General features: G+C 33.5%; 1 long non-coding RNA gene across 1 annotated transcript; it reads right to left on the bottom strand.

The window, feature by feature from the left end:
• Positions 1-7,747: 7,747 nt before the first annotated feature.
• LOC128195713 (uncharacterized) lies at positions 7,748-8,151 on the bottom strand. Its single transcript, XR_008247508.1, has 3 exons — positions 8,105-8,151; positions 7,951-8,016; positions 7,748-7,860 (listed from the first exon to the last, which is right to left on the bottom strand). It is a non-coding gene; the product is annotated as an uncharacterized LOC128195713 (long non-coding RNA).
• Positions 8,152-24,884: the final 16,733 nt, after the last annotated feature.

The following is a 24,884-nucleotide window of genomic DNA, read 5'->3' as shown; positions in this document are numbered from 1 at the left end:
AACCTATTACCAATGCTTGTTTTTACTCCAATATTATTGGGCATACAGTGAGAAACTGTTATTATAGGAAGGTTGGTGTTCCAAGAGGAAAGTATAAATGGATTCGTAAAGAACAACCTCCTATGACTAACCAAAAAGGCCCCAAGTTTATTTGGGTACTTGCAACGAAACCATTTGAGTGTTTTGCAGGGAAGTGAGCTGCTATAGAAGCAGACAAGTGGTCAAGGATAAGTTTCAATGAAATACAACAAAAGTTCTTGAGTGACTCAATGTGGTAACATTAGTTGTCAAATTCACGCATTCATGCATTATTGATCTATGTATGTGAATGAATGTTGTAAGACCCAAAAAAAAAAGATATCTAGAAAGGTGGTTTAGACGTTAATTATGTTTATTAAAATAAAAAAATAACATGTTAAATAGAAGTGAAGTGTAGTAAAATCAGTTAGAGCTCATTGATATGAGTTAGAGGTCATGTGTTTGATCCTTGCTTTATGGATAATATATGTTTATTTATCTATTTCAAAAAAAATTTTATGTGCAAGTGTGGTGTGTATTAATATTTATAATAATTGTTCTGCATGTGTTTGATAAAAAAATTAATTAATGTTGGGAGAGTAAAATTTATATGTTAATTAAAGGAGTTTAGAAAAAAAAAGCGATAACTTATTTCTTATGATAATAGTTATATATTTTTGTATTTATATAAATAATATTTTGGTGCAGCTTTGTTTTGTTATATTATTTATAATTATATAAATAATATTTATTTTGTGTAATTACAATTTTAATATGGATTGGGATGATTATAGTAATTTTATATATATTATGTATAATACAATTTGGCTTATATATGTAGTTAAAAGATATAAATGAATAATTATATTTTGTGGCTTTGTAGTGTTTAAATATTATAATGAAACTAATGGGCTTTTACAAAGCTTTTAGAAAAATCAATTCAACCGGGTGAGGTATCTTTACTGTTTATATAATAGTAAAATAGAAACCCTATCCATTAAGAAAAAAGATAGAAAACCTTATAGCTGTGAAAGAAGTTGGAGAGAACAAATTATTTTCTGCCAAGAGAGAAGGCTAGGAATCAAGCTATTAGGAGGGCCTACAATATCTAAAATTATTTGTTGGATCAGAGGTAAGGGGAGATACCATTATTGTGTGTTTTGGTATAGTTTTGAATCTCTTATATTTTCTGTGACGCATTAGTGCTAAATCATGTAACCATCAGGTTCTAAGAAAATAAAACAAAATGGTAGATAAACTTTTCTTCATTTTTTTATTGAGTAGTAATAGGTTGACATGCCTACGTGTCAGTTACACTCATTTGACACGGTCCAGGTCAGCTTTTCTTAAAAAAAATTGCAAAGTGATGGAGGGTAAAAGTCGAAAAACACCTACTGGGGTTTGTTTCTTGTTTGGGTTCAGAATCAAAATCCCCATTTAAGTTTTGTTTCAAAACTCGATTTCCATCACTCTTATATGCTTCCCATTTTCATGTTTGAGGCACTTTAGTGGTTTGTTGTGAACGTTATTCAGGCGCTTCAGTGGTTTATTGTGGAGGCTTCCGCTTGATGTATCGATTTGTGTCGCGTTTGTCGTCTTCGGGTTTGAGGTACGGGTTTTTGATTTTTTTTTCTGTCTTAGCCTGTGTAGTTTTTGTCGCTATGTCATTTTTTGCTATATCGGTTTATTGATGTGGGGTTGTGGGGGACCAAGCTCTTATTTTTGGGTTGATGGGAGGTGGGGTTGCTTTGTTGGTGATGTGTTCTATGTTGGAGGTGGGTTGCTTTGCTGGTAACGTGTTTTATTAGTACTCTTTGAGACTTTTTTTGTAGGAGCTTTATGTGTGGTGCGATAGGAAGCACACTAGTAAAAAGGTTGAGACTTTTGAGTTTGATTTTGACCCTAAGGAAGAAGGGTGTAGGCGTAATACGGGGTCCATTTGGTTAAAAATTGGGGAGCTTCATAAAGTGACTGATATTTTTTCATCTAAGAACTTCATTGACTGAGGTGGGTTTGGGTTGCTTTACAATGGAACCTTGGGTGATGCAAAATTTAGATTCACCTAAAATAAATTGGAAATAGTTATAATATATATAGTTAAAATTTTAAATTTCATTTAGAGAAGTTAATTTCATAATTTATGTTTAGGTATTATTGATGAACATTATGAGCAACCATGATTCCATTGGATTATATTTCAGTGGTAGTGTGAAGTTTAGAGAAGTTGAATGTAATTTGTGTTGTTGTGTTTCCCTCTTAATTGTGCCTCATTCTCAGATAAATTGCCCATCCTCTTCCCTTTGTTGTCCCTCAGTAAAAAGACAACAACATATGGTTTACAGACAAAATTTTAAGAACATAATCATGTGTTAACTTTGCAAAAAAGAGACATTCACATATCAAAATCATGTGTATAGCCCAATCCATGTCCATGAAGCATTTTCCTAAAACAAACTTTATGCATGCATTAGTTGAGTAATGAGCTGCAGTAAGTGGTTATGTTGTTAGTGCTATGTGGTTATTTGTAAATCGGGTTTTGTACAATAGTAGAAGTTTTTTATATTCAATGAGACAATGAGACCCTTAGAAACAATGAGACCCTTCAATACATAAAAAAGGTTTGTATAACAAGAACGAAATCTTAGTTCTAATTGAATAACAAAGTTAACTTTGGAATAAACCTTTTCATTTTGAAAAGCATAGATGGGATATGTGAAATTTATGGTGAAGAGTATATGATAGGGGACGAAAAGGATTAAGCCTAGGCAAGGGAATAGAAAGCAATGGATGAGCCCTTGATTGAGTTAACCCAGGTTTGTCTTCCATGTCAACAGTCTCATTTTGTCCTTTAACCTTCCATTCAAAGCACTGAATCATAGGAGCATGGTTGGTCTGTACAACCTGCTAAGCCAGTGAGGTTCCAGGACAACCTCTTCTTCCACTCCCAAACAGAATTAGATGAAAATATTCTCCCCTCACATCTAACGGGCTCTTACCACTTCCCTCTTCATTAAGAAACCTCTCTAGTCTAAACTCAAGTGGGTTCTCCTAGTGGTTGGGATCCCTACCAACAGAGTTTTGGATTAAAAGGCATATCTGAATTGAAAAGCTGACCAACCACTTTATTATTACACGTTCCGTATTGTTCGTGGTATGGTAGTTTGATCTGCACCATAAGTCGCGTATGTAGTTGGTAGTATTTTAATATTACAGTTCCACTATATGCATGCATTAGTTGAGTAGTGAGCTGTAGTAATTGGTTATCTTGTTAGTCGGATGTGGTTATTTGTAAATCGGGTTTTGGACAACTGTAGAAGTTTTTATATTCAATATCAATGTTCACATTTTTTGGTGCAGTAAGTGGTGATATGGTTAGTTATGCATGCATTAGTTAGATACATTGTATTTTTTGGTACAATAAGTGGTCAATGTTCAAATTTTAATATCACAGTTCCACTTTATGCATGCATTAGTTAGATACATTGTATTTAACCAATTTATTAATTTGAACATGTGACTGTCAAGTGAGATACAAAGTATTATACAATCAATTTTATTTTGTTTTGTTAAATTTGCAGGATATAATGATATGGACAAAGAAGTTAGTGAAATGGTAAGTATGGTGTAATTTTATTAATTTAATATTAAATATGCACATTGTTGTATTCAATTAAGTAACATATGGTTTGATTTATACTTGCAGGCCTCACTTTGAGTTAGGCATCGAGTCCAGACACAACATATAGTTCAAGTGAACGGTTGCCTATCATCCTTTCAAAAGGAACGTTTAAAGTCAACACCTTTCAAGTGGTTGGTGGATATGGTTGACAATATGGTTATTTCTAGCCCTATTCTTATAGAGTTAATCAGTAGGTGGGACGTGGTTCATAAGGCGTTTAGGATTAGAGAGAATTTAGTGCCTTTTAGAGTTGATGAAGTTTTTTTTTTAGGTTTACCTAATGTTGGTGAGAGTGTTAATTTAGAGAATGATGTTGGTGGCATTGTCAATGACTTGTTTAAGGATGAGGACATCATAATTTTAAGTATAATGGAAAAGATGACGCATAAGACATTTAAATCCAAAAAAAAGTGTTGACATGTTTTGTAGGTTGTATATTTTGTTAGGTTTTGGAGCATTTTATTTTCCTAGGAATAGTAATGTGATAAATAATGTCCCTTTTAGTAAACTAGATAACATTAATGATCTAAATATATACAATTGGGGTGATGCTGTACATGGTTTGATAGTAAGTAGTTTGAATCGGGCATGCAATAAATACAATCGCAGATCTTACCACGAAGTTATACACATAGCTGGGTGTGCAACAGTTTTGCAGGTATGTTTATACATTCATTTATTTAACTGTGAACTAGAAATAAATGATGATATTTTTTGAAAGAGTTATAACTATTGTTATGAACGTTACATTTGTGGGTTGTTGAACACATCAGTTTGTATCATGTTGGTGGAGAATGTATTTATCCCCGATTTCTTCATTGGGTTGTTATTAAAGGTAAAAGGAAGAGAATCAAATTAACTTTTCAACAAACAGAGGTAATTCCATAATTTTGTTATATAATCCTTAGATTTGTTGTGTTATGTGCTTAATATGATTTATTAGCGTTGTTAAAATTCTATTTTGTTTTGAAGATATTGTGGGAATGCAACTTGTCTGAAGAGCAATTAGATAATGATGAAATAAAGGAATCACAAACTAACAGTGGGAAAAGTAATCCTGAGTCAAATGATGAGAACTTAGAGTTTGCTAGACTTGTGGAAGACCAGAGAGTATTGAGGAGAAGAGTTGACAAGCATGCAGAACGACTTGATGAGTTAGAAATGAAAATAAGACGTCTTCAAGAAGAGGTACGCAATGAAATGCCATCTTTTAATGATGGTATGAAGGGACCATCCACAGATGACAAAATGAATGATTTAGCTATTGTCAATTTTGTGGATGTGGGAATGGAGGGAGCTTCTAGAAATGAGAACATTGATTTTGGAAGTGTTTACACCACCTGCACTTCATCGCTTTGTAATGATGGTGATGTGTAAGTTATACATAACACAATGGTTACAAAAATAAATTAAATGATGTATAAATGTTTTTATAATTGATATTTATGATGAATTTGTTTTGTATATAGAGCGCTTGTGGAAGTATCTAACAACATCTTAACTAGAGGAGACTTGCAATGCTTTCGACCTCGTGCAAAAGTTGATAACATCGTAAGTTCAAATACCCGAAAATTGTTGTGTACAAGTACTATGTGAGGAGTATATAGAATGGTTAAGATTCAAAATATCTAAATTATTTTATATTAATGAAATATAAATGTGAAAAGGATATTCAATGATTGGTTATGAACTTTTGGTGTAGGTTATGTTGTTTGCGACTGCGATGACTGTGTACAATCAATTGCATAAATCAGGAATGATTACTCGATGTTGTTTCAATCCATTTTTTGCGGTACGTTAATTATTCATTGATGTTTCACCTTACTGAAGTATGTATGTTTGAACTAATGTTACTGATGCAATTTTTGTAGACAATGATCATTGAAAGAATGAAGATTCCTAAAGAAAAGAGAGAATTATTGCAAGCAACAGATTACCATCATTTCTTCCAACCTCAAAGTTGTTTATTAAATCATTTGTTAATTTCTGAATTTGTAAGTACTTCAACCTATACCTTTATCATAACATGTGTTGTTCACTATATTGATCTTTGTGGTTGTGGTTCTTTAGTTGCTTGTGCCCACTGTGAGTGATGACCATTGGTGGTGCTATTGTGTCAATTGCCAATCAAGGGAATTTTTCATTTTAGATTCTCTTGGTCATAAGAGGCGGACTAGATATGGTATTGACAAGGCAATGGTAAGAGAAGTTGTTTTGTAGACTTGTTCTTTTGATGGAAGTATTATTTTACAGTAAAAGCTTTACAATAATAATGAATGTGTTGAATACAAATTTGCAAGGTCGGTTGTTTGCAAGAGTTATTCAATATGATAGATAATGAAGCAAATTGTAAGGAGCAACAATTGAAGGTCATTAAAGAAGATTTGTCAATCCAACCAAATATGTTAGTGACCTTATCCATAACCAATGTACTGGGTTGTCTCATATGTGATCCTTCTAATATTAGTTTAATGTGTAGGTATGATTGTGGTTTGTTGGTGATGAAATATATGGAGTTATGGGACAACCAACCTAAATTTGATGGCAAAAAAATGCCCGATTACACAACGGTTGGTCTTCTTTAAGTATATGTTTGTATTGTTTTATATGGTTTTTGAAAAGAGGTTATTAATTGTAATATTTCACAACTGTAATATCAATGCAGGAGCAATTACAACTTATTCGACAACAAACGGTTTGTGATTGGGTATTACATGAAGGAAATCTTCATAGAAGTACAGTAATGAAGAATTGTGGAATGCTATAGCAAATGAAGAAGTCATGAAGTAGGACAACATGAAGAATTTGAAGACACTAAAGAAGGGATAGAACTTGTAATGAAGTTGGTGGAATATGATAGAATATGATACAATTTTTGTTATTGTTTTTGAAGTTGTTTACTATGTATAATGAAGGATCACAAATTGCATTACTTATGTACTAGTACCACCAATGTCCAATGTAGTTCTAGCACGTGTGAATGAAAAGGTTTAAATGACCAATGCCCATTTTGTGTACATAAGTTATTAAGTAAATTAGCAGAAAATGTAGTGTACATAAGTTATTGAGCAAATAACTATATAAAACTTAACATATAACCAGTTACTGTACGGAAAATATTTTAACATTTAAATTGAATTTGAACACTTGTATTGTTGTACATAACCAATTCAGTAATTAACCGAATAAAGCTGTCCATATATCCACTTACTTCATCAAAGTATTAGAACATTGATAATGAATTTAACCAGTCATATTGTTGTACAAAATCCAATTCAGAAATAACCACATAGGTCCAACAACATAACCAGTTATTGCAACCACAAATGTGATGAAAATATGCCGTCAAGAAGTACTACATTTCATGTATATAACCAATTTCTTAGTACACAACATACCCTTCATTTCAGAAGAACTTAGTGAAACAAAGTAATACGATCGTTGAAATTGAAGTAAAGTATTTTTTTTTTCTGTACATATTAACACTAACAAATAACCACAAAATAGTTAATACATAACCACTTACTGGACCAGTACTTCTTTTGGACTCAGTTGTGGCATTTGTCCCTGATTGTTTTGGGCTGCTTATAATTATTTGGTGTAAGCATTGTACTTCGTTGTTTAATCATTCTATTATGGTTTAAGACTTATTGAACTGCAACATTGGATGAGAATTGATTTCAATATTAGTCATATTGTAAGTTGTACAGAACTACGTTCATTTATAACCACATAATGAAGAAAGAATAACCGGCTACTGCACCAACTTATGAAATTTTGTTTTCCAGCAAATGAACATCATATAAAACTTATAACATAACGAACATTACATAAGCACTTAAGGCAACAACAAATTGATCAAACTAACTTTAGTAGTTCACAAATTTTACTAAATAACACATCCATGTAATCACGCACAATATTCGACAACAAACAAGAACGATAAATCTGAAATACAAGCAAGCAAATTATGAAAGTTTTGAAGTTGTTGCAATCATATTGTTCTTCTTTCATCCACTGCCATCAGGTTTGTCGTTGTGAAGAGGTGGAATCAATTTGGATAGAATGTCATCAACGGAGCGTGTTAGAGGCTTGTTGGTATCAATTGGTATTGATAGACGTACTAGGTCATCAGTTGGGCCCCCAATATCACTTCCAAAAACCTGCACAATCCGAGACTATCATTTAAAGTCATAAAAAAGTTCACAATATATATAATAGTACAATACAAAATTGTTCACAAAATTCTTTACCTTAACAATATTCCTCAGAGTTATGTTAAGATAGTATGTTTCGCGTATTGGTGAAAAAATTGAAACCTGTACAAATATTATTGGTGGAATCCATATTTTGATGTGGGAATATAAGGTCAATAGCTAAGTATTTATGAAAATAAAATATACTTACATCTTGTAGGATTATCACACTTCCAACTTTTAAGTGTACACCTATTTTTCAGGATGATCAATGGCCTTGTGGTGAACACTTGCTTTTACAGTCCCTGTTGGATCCTGTTAACAAAAAGAGGTTCATTTTTCACAATAATATTTGAAGATGGTCGTAAAAGTAAATATACATCAACCTACCCGAATTGTTATTTTCATGTCACCCAATTCGTTATGTTCACAAGCTTTAACAATACATCGCAACAAAGATAACTTACAAGTTCCTCTCAATGAATCAAGGGTTGAGATATGCTCAACCTCATGTTTAATCAACAATCCTGCAAATGAAATTACTATTTCGATCATCTTCCTAAAATAGCAAATTACAAAAAGTCTATCAACATCAACTCCCAATTAGGGTATTTACCATGCATGTCAATGAATTTTTCAGCCCATAACCAAGCATTGGAAGTGAAGTCACGATCAAAACTAGCTTTAGCTATGTCACTCAAAAATTCTTGTGTTGGAATGTTTTCATTTACTTGTCAGTTAAGCATAGCTGCCTCAATGACACCAGCAAGGCCCGGGATGACACTGTTATTAGAATTGCAACGGCGAATAAAACTATCAAGATCACTTTCATCAATATCAAGTTCTTCCCATGGCTCCATTGCTCTCTGTTGCTGTTGACAAAAATAAAATTGAAGAAAAAAAATCAAGTTCACCAAACTAAAATGATGTATTCCCTAAACAAAGTATTGAATCACCGAGAACGAAATGTAACCACAACATTATAGCATATGGTTGTCTACCATTCGTTTTCACCCTTTGCATCGTTCGGTCCCCCCTTTTCCACCTTTCGGTACCCCTAGGTACCGTTCAATTCCCTTGTTGTATACCGTTCGGGTTGTATCTTACACTCAAAAGAACTCTAGACTTGAATGCCGAAGCAGGAGTTAGGATTAACAAGAGTTTTCGGTCCTTGGTTTGTGCAACAGGAGGTTATGAGAACATGGAGTTTTTTGAACACGATGTTAGAAATTATGTGGCCAAACAAAGAAGAGCCTTATCAAAAGATGGTGATGCTAAGACACTCATAAACCATTTTTCTTCCATGAGAGAATTAAATAAGGATTTTTTTTACGACATTGATGTGAATGACGACAACCGCATACTTAATGTGTTTTGGGCTGATGCACGAAGTAGGGCAGCTTGTGAGTATTTTGGTGATGTCATATCTTTCGACACAACATACTTAAAGAATAAGTACGACATGCCAATTGCTCCTTTCGTTGGTGTCAACCATCATGGCCAATCTATATTGTTAGGTTGTGGTTTGTTATGTTCAGAGGACACAAATTCATTTGTTTGGCTATTTAATTCATGGCTTCGGTGCATGTCCAATAGACCACCCGAAGGAATTGTTACGGATCAGTGCAAAGCAATGAAGAAAGCCATAAAATTAGTTTTTCCTAACACTCATCATAGGTGGTGCTTGTGGCATATAATGAAAAAAATACCTGAGAAGTTACAAAGTTATGCAGCTTACAAAGATATCAAGCGCCAACTTAAGCAAGTTGTGTACAATTCTGATTCAGTTGATAATTTTGTTTATGGATGGGAGAGGATGATAACAACCTTTTCACTTCACACGAATGAATGACTTTCTTCACTTTACGAAGAACGTCATAGGTGGGTTCCTTGTTACTTGAGAAATAGTTTTTGGGCTGGCATGTCAACAACTCAAAGAAGCGAGAGCATGAATGCATTCTTTGATGGATATATTAACTCACGCTCTACTCTTCTAGAATTGGTTAAACAATATGACAATGCACTACAACACAAGACAGAGAAAGAGACCCAAGCTGACTTCACGTCATTAAACACAACTCTTCCATGTGGTTCACAATCACTCATAGAGCGACAATTCCAAAAGCATTACACACATGTTAAGTTTACAAAAATACAGTCATAATTTAGAGGTAAAATTAATTGTTTCGTTGATGGCGTTGTGGTACAAGATAATTCATCACTGTACAAGGTCATGGAGGACTCCATTCATAATGAAATAAGGGAAGAGAGGGCATTCATGGTTACATTTCAGCGAGACACAATGAATGTTAATTGTAGTTGTTTGCTTTTTGAGTTTAGGGGCATTATATGTAGACATTGTGTTTGTGTTTTGGCCCAAGAGCGAGTAATAGAGGTTCCTGCTAAGTACATACTCACAAGATGGTGTAAAAGTGTCCGCAGAAAGCACACGTATATTAGAGCAACATACAACAACAAGGAAAAGGACCCACATATTGAACGGTATGATAACTTAATGAAGACTTTTGGAAATATTGTTGAGATTGCCTGTGAGTCAGTACACATGACACAATTATTGATTGACAACCTTAGTTCATTTGTAAACAAGCATGGCCTACAAATTTCATCTTCACCATACGTCGACAACAATAGCCACATACAACAAGAACACCTGTATGATAGTAACATAGGCCATGATGTAGACACCATTACAAACACTAATCAAATCCAAAGCCCCAAAAGTGTGAAGCGAAAGGGTCGACCTAAGACAAGAAGGTTGAAGTCAACAACTGAGAGAATAAAAAGAAAGAAACCATCAACAAAAGGCACTAATCAAACATCCATTGATATTGGTGTAAGTAATTATGTTATTAATTTTTACCGTTTTTAGTTGCAATAATCATCTGGTTATGTCAAAATTTCCAAACTAATGCAAGTTAAACTAACTTCATATCGACTACTCATAAAGGAAACAATGACGGACGTACCAAATACAACATTGAGAAACAACATTCATGTCACACTCAACACACTTTACACAACATCCAACTTAATTGGACCGGTACGATTCAATTCCGATTTTATAATTTATCGATTTAACATTTAGTAAGTCGTGCATATATTTAAATGTCATTTTATACTCTTGTTCTGTCATGCAGGTATCAGGTGTGCAATCCACTAGGTTCATGTCACTGCTGACATCATTACACAATGACATGCAAAACACACAGTCGTCCACAACTAATATTGACAATGTATTTTGAAATACAATATTCACATTTAGGATTCAATTCCTCACATGTATGTTGTTACATTTTTTTGGTCATGTGATTTGAAATGTGCTGAAAATGAATGTCATATTTACAATCATTGTACACAAATGTTCTATTTATACTTTGCCAGTTATATCCATTTGAAGTATTCTGTTTTTGTACAAAATGTCTGAGACAACTAACCAGAAAATTGTACTTCAATAACCACTTACTGAACCAAATAATCAAACCACTTAAAATGACCAAATAACTATTCTGCCAAATACCAGTCCATTTGACCACATCACGTGATGCACATTAACTACTTAATCAGACCTTAATATCAAACGAATTAAAATGAGGTTGATCAATTTATTGTTGAACGAAATATGTGTGAGGACCAACCACAAATTTTCAATAAAATAACCACTAACTACAGCAAAAAGGCTGAGCATTTAAAATGACCAAATTATTATTGTGCATAATACCATTCCCTTTACCCAAATATTGGGAAGCACATTAACTGTTTACTTAACTATTGTTATCAAACCACTTGAAATCGGTTATATCATTTTATTCTTGTACACAATATCTGTTAAAACCAACCACAACTTTTCAAACAAATAACCACTTACTACAACAAAAAATCTACTAATCTACAGTATTGGCTACAAAACTGTTTGAGTTATTGCTTATCTCTAATGAAGCACATGGGTAATTCAATTGCCCTTATCAACAAAAACAACATAAAAAATTACGTATTCCCAAATGAAGTTCCATCAACCTAGAAAAATAACAACTCAATAACAATTACAAATGGATCATAGATTCAAGCTCTATTCATCAAAAAATACAATAGTTAACATAATTCAAAATAACATTTGAGTTTGGTAACAATATTTATCATTTCAACCTCATATTGTAACATAAACAAGTTCATAAACTATACAATGCGCCTATGATTTTTCCTATCTAATCTTGTCCAAGGGGTTTTCAAAAGAACACTTCTAACACGCTTCCTAGGTTGATCTTTTAAACGCGTGTACATGTCAGATTTTTCAGTATCCATCTCTTCATTACCTAAAACATCACCACCTTTTTCATTGAAACTTTTTCCAACATTAGGTGTAACGTCAAAAACCTTCTCAAAATTGGACTTCTCCACATCATCACCTTCAATCTCTGACTCTTTCTTAGAATTTGACTTCCCAATAGATGAAACTACTACTTCAAATCTTCCTGTGAACTACTGGTCCCAAATTCATCAACTAACATGTCACACTTTTTTTTGGAATTTGAATTCCCAACATCATCAAACCGTTGACGCTTCTGTGCGACTAACATTTGAAGGTTGTCAACCATTTTCTCAAGCTTGGTAATGGATGCCTCTTGGTCAACAATGATAACAACCAAAGCTTCATTTTCTGCAACAATATCAGCCATAGATCGCCTTTCCAAGTTCTCCTTCAATCCAGCATTATGATGACCATCTAAGCCTTCTTTAACTATTTCAGTACACATCTCTTCATTGCTTACATATACCTCGGTAATGACCTATACAAAACAAAATAACCACAAAAAACATATTAAAATCAATACAAATTACAAAACATCCAATTGGTATAACATATATTAATTTAATCTCACTTCATTACACAGAAAGGCTTTCTCAATTTCTGCTTCACCAACTTTAACATGTATCCAATGAAGGATTCTAGGTAAACAACTATTTGTTTTAGCCAACTTCTTGTGACCAAATAAAACATGTTCCATTGCCTAGATCTGTACATACAAACTTCAATTTCAAAAAACTAACAATTATAAATTATAACACAATAACTTTTGTAACTAACATCAAAATATACCTGTAATGCAAATACACAACCAACCACATGACAGTGTGATCTGTTTTTTCTCTTTCCCACCCACAATGCAGCATCACACAAACTAGAAATCAAATACTCATAAATAACACGCCCCTAGTTATATTTTCCAATACACGATAAATCATCTAATAATTCAAATAAACCTAAGTGAACTTTTCCACCTCTATTTGGGAAGAAAAACTCACTCAACCCTAACAGTAAATATAATCTACAAACATCACCCACTTCATTCCCTTTTATACGCTTTTGAATTTCTTCATAAACATTATGTACACTTACATCAATTGTGTCAAACAATCTCCTAGTATGACAATCAACTTCGTCTTTAAACAACTTAAACATCTCTCCATTAACCCTAACCCCTAAACCTAAGCAAAGGTCTAACTTGGTGAATGGAATAAAGACAGACCTAACTTCAAACCCGCCCTCCTCTCTGACCATCTACTACACAATTCTAAAAGTAGGGTCCTACTCATTTTGGCATCCACATCAATGGACAATAGCCATGCAAAAGGAGTTTTTTGTATCAATGTCTTTTGCACATCTGTTAATAATGTGTTCACATGTGCCAAGTATTTTGTCCTGCATGAATGTCGTGCATAAACCTATACATCAAAGTATACAATTGAATAAGTCAGACAAATCATTTCACCAATTTAATTTTAAAAACATAATACATCATCATGTGCATTCAAACCTGTTTCTCCATAATGACTCTTCCAACTATCTCTATGGTTTGTACTGAATGTCCATAAAATAAACAAGTTAGACTTCAAGCCATAAAAGATTAAAATGAAAGACATATATAGGCACATCTCACAACAAAATCACATTCAGAGGAGCATATATAATAATTATATTTTCCAAGTATCTCATTTCATCTGCCACTCATATATGATAAGTGTAGTACTCCTTATTGTGGAATCACAACATACATGATGACCACAAATGAGGTATACCCCAATAACAAACAGGAACATCAAGTGACATGGATATTTGTAATCATTAATGATGACAAAAACAGGAAAACGAAAGAAACCAGATAAATAGATGAAGATGGAAAATATTGACAAAGACTTTGCACAATTTCAAATCCATTAGAGGGCTAAGCCTAAAAATGCATATTGAAGAACAGTGCTGGATGAGACTCAATGGATTCCAAAACTAGAATGTTACGTCACAAAGGACCACACTACCATTCTACTCTTTCTGGGATGATGACTACTTTATACCAGTAAACAGCCTGACAGAATCAACATTAATAGACTTATTCAACTAGATAAGCTCAAGTGCAACGATCAAAGAATGTCATCAAACTTGGTTCAAAATTAACTCCTGATATATAAATCATCATTAAATCCATTTTAATAATTTCATAATGTCTTTTTACTTTTCTTTCAACCTCTAATCATAGGGTAAAAGTCATACATAATACTCCCCTCAATAGTCGGAATAAAGATAGAAATGAAATACATACTTGACTAATTGAACAAAAATCTCCACAGGAAACAACTTTTGCACCAGCCACTTGCAACCAGGAAGAACAATTAAGAGAATAACCCTGTCAAGAGGACCTATGCTTTAAAATTAACAACATTTATCCATCTTAGAATATCAAAACCTCCACCATAATTACATATCAACATTAAAAAAAAGTTCAAAAAATTAAGTACACAAAATGTTAATCAAACCTACAAGAATTACCAAACTATAAAGTACAGAACAAACAGTAATCTTCTTCAGTTATAACATATGGTCAAAAGGTCATGGAATATAAAGCTATAATTACCAAACTATAAACTCAAACCAATACTAACCAATGACAGCTACGAATTTCGATGTTGAAATTCTTTTCTGCAAAATTCAAAGCTACGAATTTTATACAATGATCATAGTCCAAAAATTCAAAGCTTTAAGTGTTGAATCAAGTTCTACTAATACTCACGTCATCCACCATCACAAACAAGCTTAATATCAAACATAGAAATTTAAAATTTCACATCATTTTTCCAAGAATTGGTAATTGACTTAATAAATAACATCCATATGATAACAAATTATTCAAGCCCCCACTTGAAAAAGAGAGATTACCAGTAAGAGAGAGTCTGGATCATATTCCCAAGTTGATCAGGCCTCAAGTCCCTCCCGACTGCAAATTAGACCTGAATCAGGTAAACTTCTAATATGCATTAATGGAAAATAAGAAATGGAAAAAAATACAATTAAACACAATAACAGATGATGAAGATGAGCAACTCAAAGCACCAACGCAATTGATGCAACTTTCCTCGGACTATTCCCTAATGAGAGCAACAAAATTAGAAATCTTGTCTGTCATTCATCAAATATCGTTTCAAGCAACCAATTTATTAACGTAATTATATGAAACATTGTACAAAAAGACAAGATAAAAAACAAAATAGTGGTAATAATGATTGTGTGGATAGTAGGAAAGCATTAAATACTCTTTGGAAGGGAATGATGCCTACCGCATACATGCATTCATTAATTACAAAATCTTCAAGTTCACGAACATTTGTCATATCTAACTCCTGCATCAATTGTCATAGGGTAATACATGCAAAACAATTAATTTCGTAAGAGCTGATTCCACAAGGACACTAGAAACAGAAAAAATGGAGAAAGAAACTTTTGGTGTTAATCAAGCACTTAGCTCTGTGAAAGAATAATCTATATTTAAATTCATAAATTAGATGAAACTATTCTCTACATAAAATCCAAGGAGTTAAAAATAACAGTGGGAAAAACACCATATAGAGACCACAAACAACATAATCACACAATATATCTAGGGGCAAAGAGGGCACCATAAAGGTGCAAGAGTTGCAAACTGTTTCAAATTACATGCACAATGCTAACACAATTGACTAAGAAAGGGCAACCTAGCAGTGATACAAATAAAATATATGTGATGGATTCCAAAGCAAATTTATCACTGAGTAAAAAACAAAGGATGCTGGTAAATAACATATACAATACATAAATTAAAAATAAGGTGGTGCCAGAAGCAAATCTATGAAAAATTCAGGACACCTTAAACTGATGTTCAACTCTCATGAGAATATTTCCCTTTTTCTAAAGCAAAAAAAAAAAAATATCATCAAACAGAAAACAATGAAGGAACATAGAGGGAGCAAGCAAAGCAACCCCAAAAACACAAAGGAGAGTAAATAATCCTACAGGTTTGCCCAATCGAGAATTTTATCTCTCACGACATTTCCCCCTTTAGTCTAGGGTTTTCGAAAATAAACCAAAAATAAAAGGAAAGATAGACAAATGATAAGAAAAGAAGAAAGGAAGAAGAAGCTCATACTTTATATTCTTCAAACGGTACAAATGGGAGAAATTAGAAAGGGGACAAACCTTCTGCGCTCCACATCGATCACGTCCGGTACGAACTTTGCCTTCCACTTCAACTTCGCTGGTACAAACTTTTCCGATCACGTCCAGCCTCCGGTGGCAGCAATGGAGTTCTCCTTTTTTTTTTCTCTCTCGTTCTCTCTCAACCCTAACCCTAGCATGAAAAAAATTGCCTCTTCCTAAATGAAATGCTCGACCTTTCAAAATTTCAAATCACACACACGATCCTAATGCAGCAATTGAAACGCAACGTTTCATTTAGTCTCTCACAAACCACCTCAGCAGCAGCCCACAGACTGAAATGACCAATATATCCTTAATGACATTGACAATTATTGGGTCCCATGGCGTGTCAAATGAATGTAGATTCCTTTAACCGTGTCAAAGAATCATTTTTGTTGTTTATTTTGTTCATTCATACTTTTTAATATACAAATATATATGGTGCAGTCATTATAGGTTCAAACTTTTCATGCATTTGTTTAATATTTTTTTAGCTCTTTGAATGGGTGTTATGAATGGTAAGGTGCTGGTCGTCGTGTGGTTTGTGTGTTATTGTTGCAATGTTTCTTTAGGTTCTCTATGGTGTTTTATAACCCAATATTGTTGAAAGAAAAATAAGTGTATATGGTAGGAAAGCTAATAGTGGGCTCATAGATTAAAAATGTTTTTTTTCTCTCTCTAACACATGAAGCTTTACGAGAACAAATCTTGGAATATATGTTAATGCAATGTGTTTTGTTGTTTGACAATTATATTAGCATAATGATTGTTTATTGAAATATGGTTAGTTCATGGAGAATTTTATAGTTAATATTAGATTAGGTGCCGTGCTTAAATTCTTCAAGATCCATATATATTATTATTTAGCATTAAGGTATTGAGGTGGGTAACTTGGAAAATGCATGCTATAAAGGTTTCGTGTATATCATGTATTTATAAATAATATACAATATATATTAGGTGTTATATATATATATATATATATATATAACATGCAGGGGTTCATTAATATTTGAGATAAATTCCAAAAGGTCCAGCGTGATTGGTTTTGGCAAGAGAATATGTTTTAAGATATTAAAGTGTATTTGGCTTTGTCTATTGGAAAGAGGTGAATGCATGTGAATTCATAATAAATGATCTGTGACCCTACGTTAGGTGACTCAATTCCGTGTTGGGATTCAAAAGGGCAGTTATTCATAACCTTGATAATGGGTTCAAAATGTTTTATAAAGTGTTGATTGAAACATGTATTGTAGTGATTTAAATTGTAATGCAATATAAATATGGAGGACTTTGAATCGTGTAGTTGCATGTTCTTTACAGTGGTTAGGAGAAAGGGTTTTGGTGATCGATTTAATAAACATATTGTTAAAAGGATGTTAAAGTCCTACTTTGATAAATAGCCCTATTTTGGTAAATAGGATATGAAAATCCTACTTTGGTAAGTAGGTCTTGTTTTGATAAACAAGAGAGTGGAAGTCCTGCTTTGGTAAGTAGGCTTCATTTTGGTAAACAGGATCGTAAAAGTCCTACTTTGGTAAGTAGGTCCTGTTTTGGTAAACAGGTTGATGGACCAGAGTATAGGGGAAATATAGTGGTTATTGGTGATACCCGTAGTATTTTATATATTGTCGTGGTATTTTTATAGAAAGTTGTAGTTTTTCTATATGAAGCTTTGGTGTTGTATATGAAGTCGTAGTATTTTATATGGTGTTGTCGTGCATTTACAGAAAGTCGTGGTATTTTTATATGATGTTTTAATGTTGTATATGAAGACATAGTGTTTTATATGGTGACATGCTGTTTTATAGAAAACGGTAGTATACTCTATGTTGTTATGATGTTTCTCAAATGCATGGTGGTGTTAGATACTTGGTGTGCATTTTGGAAATGTTCCTAGGAAATCAATGATGATTGAATTGTGTGTTGGAGTACAGTCGAAAACATATGGCGATAGTAATTGAAAATGGTGGCATGGTTTGTCCGGGTTGGAGTTGGATTAACAATGTTGTGAGTTTAATTTAAGTAGGAGTGTTATGAGCTTATGTCTTAATTGATAATTGTATTATTATATTATATCATTATCTGTGAGTTAGATGTTGATTCTACTAGCTCACCCTTGCATTTGTGGTGATGGTTTCCACCTGTGATGATCATATTTATACGAGAGCAGATGATATTACAGATGTTAATGGAGGCGATGATGTTGAAGCGATGATATCATTATCTGAGCAAAGATATCTCTAAAAGTTTCAATATTTGAAATGGCCTGTTCATCTTCTCAACGAGGAAAGCGTCCTGCTCCCATTGAAAGAGAAGCAAATCGCTTTGGGCGGTTCAATGATGATGAAGAGTGTACTGAATTCATATGCCACTAGGGTTTTAAGGAAGTCATACGACACAAATGCCTGAGTATCCTGTTCTTCCGCAATAAAGGATTCCTTTTTCAAGAATTGCTCCTTTATTCTAGCTTGACCAAGTTTGTGGAACTTGAAGGAGATTATTATCCGAACCTGGTAAAAGTATTTTATGCAACCTTGAAAACTGAAGGGAATTGTATTTTGTCTCGAGTAAAGGGTGTAACCATTCGCGTTGATGAAGCTGTATGAAGTATTGTAGTAGGATTCCAACCAGGAGGTATGAAGTCTCATTTAGGCATATCTGGTATTAACAAGATGGATATCTACAATGATTGTCTAAGGGATCCTATTATGGTAGGAAACCATAATTCATTTAGGGTTGATTATCTTAGTAAAAATGAATGAGTGTGTGCTTCTGTTATCACTTGGATTTTGCTTCCAAGAGGTGAAGATCAAACACTGTTGACAACAAAGGATGTTTATTTGTGATATGCATTAAGGGCCAAAATACAAACTGATTGGGCATTAGTAATAAGTAATCACATGACAAAAGTCACTAAACAACAGGAATACCATCTTCCATATGATGTCTTCATTAGCAGAGTCCTAAGGTATCATGAAGTGGATGTCTCAAATGAAGTTACTATTGGTTGCACAAAGAAGAACATGATAGAGAAATTGTTCTTAGATCACATGTGGCTCAAAAGAAATGAAAATGGCTGGTTCTTCAAAGATGAACAACGTCCTAAAACAGAGGAAGCTCAATCTATTAATATTGACGTGTCAAAATATCATTTTAGACCTCAAACAGACTTTGAGAAGTTTGTTGTTGACCAATTCAAAAGTCGTGATGATAAGATGTCTAAGCTACAAAAGTCTTTTTCTGAATTACATAGAAAAATGGATTATGCACTGAGGATCAACGCTTTCAGTGGTACTTCTAAGGATGATTCTGGAAATGAACAGGACAAAACAGATAAAAATTTGATAGAGACGTCTGACTCAGAATAGGGGTCTTAGAGTCATAGCGGTGGAATTTCTTATTGTGCATTTTGTCCTAGTCTGTAATCAGTGGCTTTATTATGCCATCTTTAGCTTTGGTTGATTGTAATCATTTTTTGAATATGAATGAAATTATGCTTTTGATTTAAATCAATCTCTGTGAATTGTGAATTGTGATTGAGTGCTTAAGCTGATTAATAATTGATTCGATCACTTATATGTATGCAAATTGAACATTTCATTGTTACATCATTTCATTGCATAATCATACTTAAACTGTGATATTACTGCATAAGGACTAAAATGCTTGATCTAGATGAGATTCAAAGGTTATGCAGGAATGCTGGTTACTAGCTGAGCTGAAATGAGAATTTCACATTACTCTACATAATGAAATCGATTAAGGGAAAGAAATAATCGATGGTGACTCATCAACTGGTTTGAAGTGTCTAAACTTCTGATTCTTATACTTTAAACCTTGACTTGTGATTTGCTATATGTTTATTCATCATATATCTCATTGTGTTTAATCCGCTGTGAATTTGGTATATGAGGTTATGAATGATTAAACTGATTTGGTTGTTTCAAGCAGTATCTAATTTGCTCTAACATAATATTTGTAAAATCTTCTGGTACATTGCTTGAACATATTTGGATGATACATACTCTGTCATATCTCTGTTATGCATCTTTGATACTGAAATGTGATATGCATAATGATAGGGGGAATATTGTATGTTGTTATATGTGGTTCAGATGTTACAAAGGGGAGAAAATGTTAAATTCATGTGAATACTGCTGACAAGGGGAGCATCATTGTATTTCTGATAACTTGATTGATGCATGTGTATATGATTTAATATCTTTCTGTTTCAATTACATACCCTTTTTTGCTAATGCTCAAAGGGGGAGAAATAATTGAACTGTGTGATTGAGATAATTAAAACTGTGTAAATTGTTGATAGTGTACTGTACAACATGGTTTTATTAATCATGGTTGTGGATCATCAAAAACGGGGGGACATTATTGATAGGGGGAGCAGAATGGTAACTAAACTCAATCCTTGTGATGTTTGTTTTTGTTGATGACAATACATTGTTAATAAAAACACATGTATGTGTACTGTGTTATGTGTTATATGTATTCATGCTTACTGTGAAATATGCACATATTGTGTTTGTCACATTTGATTGACATATGGTATTGATTGATGCATAATATTGTGTTTATGAAGTGACTATATATGTGTATGCACAATATATGTTTTGGTGATATAAAAACCACATGCACAAAAGGATATCTGCATGACTTAATCGATTACAGTGGTATGATAATCAATTAAGGTCATCAGACAACTTGAGTTTTAAACTGATCACCGTCGCCGGCACGTCTGCCCCCACCGCCAGTGGCGTGAAACCGTTCACCCACGCCTCGTAGTTGGCCTCCATTGCTGAGAACACCTGTTCAATCTCTCCCTACTCGAATCCCCCTTGGTAGTCCTTGTCGTTAAGAAATCTCACAAAATTCAACCACCAGTAAGACTTCGAATCACTCTTCTTCAATCAATTACTCACACATTACATCCTCCTAATTTCTTTTCCCTCGATTACCCTTTCAATTCCACTACTTTTCGTGCATCAAACTTCAACACTCCCAAATCGTGTTTTCCTTTTTATCTCAAACACCTTTCTCCAACCCAATGTTAAACTAAAGACCAATATCTTTAGTTATTATGTTCATCATTGTTAGAATTGATGAGTTTTGTTTCTCAACACCAAGAGGGAGGGGGGGGGGGGAGGGGTGAATTTGTGTTTTATAAAAATAATCGCTTTTGAAATATTTTTCACAAACAATATGATTCTTTAAACCTTTCTTGGACAATAAGCAATATGCGTGCAATGTAACAATATGCATAATCAATTAAAAACAGAACGTAATAGATTATTGCAAAGAGATAGGGAGAAGAAAAATGAAACTCTGATTTTTATACTGGTTCGACTTCAATGCCTACATCTAGTGTCCTTTCAATCAACCTGAGATTGAAAGCCAATAGCACTATAGAGATATGAGTTTTTACGACAAGGCTTTTACAGCGACCAATCTGTCAAAATGTAAACAACTTCTCTAACTCACTAATATAATATAGCCAATACAAAATCTGCAGCAAGAACAATCTTCTCCTGTAGTCACCCCTTTGAGAACCCTCTCAAAGTACAAAGAACTCCTCGTTCTTCTTCCTAGTCTCACACACAGGGAACAACAACACAAAGTTTGCTAATCTTCTTCTCCTGATCAAACAACAAGCACCACAGTTGTGCAGAACGATCAGTCTCTTCAATACAGTAGTCTACTTCACAAGAATTCTTCAAGATCCTTTAATCTTTCACGTTCTTGACTCTTGGAGCTTCTGAGTAATCTGTAAGCTTTCTAAACTTAATAAAAATCAGATATGAAAATGTTAGAATCAATTCTGCTTACAGAAAACAATCAATGCGTCAATATATAGTTTAAGCCAATCCTGATGCAATTAAATCGATTAGCCAACTTATGTAATCGGTTACATTAAACAGGTGTAACAGAATTACAACCAACTTGGCTCCGTAATGAATACACAATTAATACAATCGATTTCCATTAAATGCTTAGTCAAACATATTTAAAAATATGACCGTTATAGCAGTTAGACAAGCATAAGTAAGTTTTTAAATCTTAACAGACTTAATTGAATACATAATCCATGTAATCGATTTGAATAAAGATATGTGCAAACACATGAGTTTTAATCGATTACCAACTAATGTAATAGATTCAAAACTGGTTGTTTTGTCACAATTGAAAACTCAAGTTGTCTGATGACCTTAATTGATTATCACAACACTGTAATCGATTAAGTCATGCAGATATGCTTTTGTGCATGTGGTTTTTCTATTTCCAAAACATATATTGTGCATACACATATATGATCACTTTGCAAACATAGTAGTATGCATCAATCAACATAATATGTCAAATGTGACAATCACAATATGTGCATATTTCACAATAAGCATAAACACATAAAACACATAACACAGTACACATACATGTGTTTTTATTAAAAATGTGTTGTCATCATAAAAAACAAACAACACAGGGAGTGGGTTTAGCTAACATTATGCTCCCCCTATCAATAATAATTACCCTTTCCATTTGATGCGGTAAATGTAACTGATGATTCCATTATGTGGTTTAAATCCAAACACAGAACAATTACACTCCGTCGCATCACCTTAAACAACATAAATTACTACGAAATTGACAAGTTCGTTGGATCTTACAAGGTTAAGTACATAAAAGTGTTTTGAAATTTAATCCAAACATAGTACTTCTACAACAGAAAAATCGGCTCATCTAGATTTCAAATTGGAGATTGAGTACACAAGCAGTAGCAAAAAATCGATCCGGGTTGGTGAATGAATCAGTGTTTCTGCGTTTTTCTGTTCAGTGTAGCGAAGATGGTGTAGGTGCAGTTAGGGTTATGAGTTTGTGAAATTTGGGATTTCTCTGCAAGTTTGTTCTGAGGCGCGATTCTTTGGGTTTCCTTTCACAGGCTGGATGTACATGGAAGAAGATTTCTGGGGGATGCACAGGGAAGAAAATATCTGGGTGATGCACAAGGAAAAAGATTTTTGGGTGATGCACAGTGAAAACGATTTCTGGGTGATGCACATCGAAGAAGATTTCTGGGTGATGCATAGGGAAGATTTTTGGGTGACCCTTTCTTGTTAATTTTTTAGTCAAACATTTTCCACCTTAGAGGCTCTTTTTAATTTTTTAGTCAAACATCCCAGCTCATAAAAAACTTAACCTCGATAAGCGAATTTAACGGCATGGACTCAATTGACTCAATTTTTCATTTTTTAGAACTAAATTGGGGAATTCAATAAAATGGGGATCTAACTGGGAAAATCCCTCATAATTAGGGACTTCTAAAGGGTTTAAACCCTAATAAAATGATGCATTATTTCTATATGTTCGGTTTTTGAGTGCAGGACAGGATTCTTAGTTAAGTTTATTGCACTTGTATTGTCACACTTCAAAGAAATTTTATCTAAATAAATGCCATAGACTTCCAATTGACTCTTAATCCATAAGGATTGAGCACAACAACTTCCAACTGCAATGTATTCAACTTATGTGGTGGATAAAGCCATACATGCTTGTTTCTTTGAATGTTATGTGATTAATTAGCATCCAAGCAAATGGAAAGTTCCACTAGTGCTTTTTCTATCAAGCTTACATACACCAAGATCTGAATCACTATATCCTTCTAAAGATATATGTGCACCTTTAGGATACCATAAGCCTAGGGTTTTTTGTCCCTTTTAGATATTTTATAATCCTTTTGACAACATTTAAATGAGACTCCTTAGGACATGATTGAAATCTAGCACATAGACATACACTATGAATAATATTTGGACAACTAGCTATTAAATATAGTAGAGAGCCAATCACACCTCTATACATATTCTGATCAACATCTTTACCTGTCTCATATGTCTAGATAACAATTTGTGGCCATTGGAGTAGCAGATTCTTTGCATCCATCCATTTTAAATTTCTTTAGTAGGTCAGTACAATATTTGGATTGATGAATGAATATACCAACAAATCCTTGATTCACCTTGAGCCTAAGAAAGAAGTTCAACTCTCTCATCATAGACATTTCAAACTCCTCCTGCATGTTATTGGAGAATTCTTTGTACAATAGGCTGTTAGAAGAGCCAAATACGACATCATCTACAAAAAATTACACAAAAAATAGATTTTCTCCAGATTTCTTAATGAAGAAAGTAGAATCTACTTTACCCCTTTGGAACTCCTTTTTTTTTAAGAAGGAATTCACTTAGCCTTTCATACCATGAGTGAGGTGCTTGCTTTAGTCCATAAAGTACCTTTTTAAGCTTCAAAATGTGATCTGGAAACTCAAAATCTTGGAAACTAGGAGGTTGTTCTACAAAAACATCTTCTTTGACATAGCCATTTAGAAAAGCGTTTTTCACATCCATTTGGTATAGTTTGAAATTAAGCATAGATGCAATAGCAAGTAAGATCCTTATTGCTT

This window comes from Vigna angularis, chromosome 3 (genome assembly GCF_016808095.1).
Source record: "Vigna angularis cultivar LongXiaoDou No.4 chromosome 3, ASM1680809v1, whole genome shotgun sequence".
Taxonomy (NCBI): domain Eukaryota; kingdom Viridiplantae; phylum Streptophyta; class Magnoliopsida; order Fabales; family Fabaceae; genus Vigna; species Vigna angularis.
This window is presented reverse-complemented; position numbering and strand designations above follow the sequence as displayed.